The sequence below is a fragment of the Rhipicephalus microplus genome, unplaced genomic scaffold (assembly GCF_043290135.1).
Source record: "Rhipicephalus microplus isolate Deutch F79 unplaced genomic scaffold, USDA_Rmic scaffold_151, whole genome shotgun sequence".
Lineage (NCBI taxonomy): Eukaryota > Metazoa > Arthropoda > Arachnida > Ixodida > Ixodidae > Rhipicephalus > Rhipicephalus microplus.
The window spans coordinates 342,648-345,000 of record NW_027464722.1 but is presented as its reverse complement, the minus strand read 5'-3'; positions in this window follow the sequence as shown (position 1 = coordinate 345,000).

The window sequence follows — 2,353 nt, the reverse complement described above, 5'->3', positions numbered from 1 at the left end:
TTTATGAAGGCGCTCTTGGCATTGGCGGCTGGAGATCAACAAAAGGAAAAGTTAATAGACAGGATCATGACGGAATTTTCTAGGACAAAAAATTTGGCATTGGAAGCCACCCATGAGGTAGCGAGGCTAGAAGGTGCCAGAGACAAAGAACAAAAGGCAACGACAACGGTCGCATCATATGCGGATGCGGTTAAAGGTAGGACGAGCACGACAACAGAGGGTAACCAAATTTCCCATCTTTCACAAACGCAAAAGGATGAGAATGAAAAACAGAGAGCCAAATTTGCACTTTTAGTCACGTCCGAGACGTTGAACACAGCAGAAGTACAAGCTGCCATAAAAAAAAGGATAGACCCACAGGAGCTCGGGTTAAGTGACCCAGAAATGCGAGAGGGGAAGCGAGGAATGGTAGTGTCAACCTCGTCAAAAGAAGGATTAAAAAACCTAGAAAACCTCATGGAAAACGACCCAGAACTCAGAGCAAGAATGAAAACGCAGAGGCCAAAAAGTAAGAAACCAGAATTAAAGATTATTGGCATAGATGAAGAACTCACATCTGAGGAAATAATTCGGAAACTCATTTCACAGAATAGATTAACATGTACAGAAGAAGATATAAAAATAGTAACCACATGGCAAGGTAAAGAAGGAAAAACGGTAATCGTAAGCTTGGAATACAGAGCTTGGAGACAATTGCAAGGTAAAGAGCAATTAAACATCGGATGGAATAGGTGCCGAGTATTCGACAATACTTATGTTCCAAGATGCACCTTCTGTGCTAAATACGGCCACACACAAAAATGGTGTAGATCTCAGACGCCGCGATGCACTGAGTGTAGTGGCAGACATCACTACAAAGAATGCAGAGTTGAAGATTACCTATGCAGCGCCTGCAAGCAGGACGGGTGGGAACCAGAAATGGTAAGTCATTCCATGATGTCAAGGGCATGCCCTACTTACAAAGCCAGAAGGGAGCAGGAGCTCGACAGAATTCTCCGCCAACTTGAGTTAACAGCACTCTAATTAGACAGGATACGCAAGCGGTATCCAAACGACAACTCCGGGTTTAGACAGTCTTTTCCCTCGTATAAAAAAAAAAAAAAAAAGAAAAGAAATGGTGAATACAAAATTAAATTCAACAGAAAAATTAGAAATGATACAGGTTAACTTAGGCAGGTCCTTTAAGGCGAATCAGAATTTAAGCATTTATCAACAAAGGAGAAATCATCATATTTCATTAGTTCAAGAGCCCTATCACTTAAAAGGTAAAATTATACCATGTTCAATAAAAGATAGAATTATTGCGCATGAGGATAACCCAAAAGTTGGCATCATATTCCACTCAAGGGTAACCAACATATTTCCAGTACAAATAGAAGAGGATTTTATTGCAGTAATAATGAAATTTAAGAACAAACAACTTCTCCTAATCAACTGCTATGCAGCACCTAAGGGGAACATAGAGAACCTACTAACTAAAATAGAGAACGTGATTCAAAAAACACATATAGAGAACATTTTAATAACAGGAGATTTTAATGCAAAAAGCCACAGTTGGGGAGGTGACAAACTAGATGATAGAGGGGAATTAGTTTTAGAGTTTATTATTAAAAATAACTTAAACTTAATAAACGACAAGAACAGTGAACCAACATTCCAAAATTCAAGGGGCAAAAGTTGGATCGATCTATCTATTGTTTCAAACAATTTGATTAGGGAAGTTAAAAATTGGAAGGTTTTAAATGAACCTTCATACAGTGATCATAAATTCATCAAAATAGAAATATTTGAAGAGGCCAAATTACAAATGTTTAAAATAACTAAAACAGGGAAACAAAGAGCATTAACAGATTTACTAAAGATGGATTGGGAATTACAATCACGAAATCTGAATAATGTACAGGAGGTCGAGCATTTAATACAAAAATTTTATAATACATTGGAAAACTTATACAAAAAATATGAAAAACGCATTACCAAGGGAAAAGGTCAAGAGAAAAGCTGGTGGAACCTGGAACTAGAAATACAAAGGAAAAAAGTTAGAGCAATGAAAAGACGGTTCAAAAGAAGTCGAGGGGATATAAGAGAAATCTTTAAAGCTCAATATTATGAAGAACATAAATTATATGTAGAAAATATTGCACAGGCGAAAAAGAAGGATTGGGAAAATTTTTTAGCCAAAGTAACGAGGAATCCTTTTAATATAGGATACAAATTAGCCCGGAATCAAATTAAAAAAGCGGTCATTATAAAAAGCATGATAAAAGAGGACGGTTCATCAACAAATTGTCTTACAGAAACAGTCGACTATATTATAAGTAAATTATATGATTTAGCAGGAGAAAACGAAGTA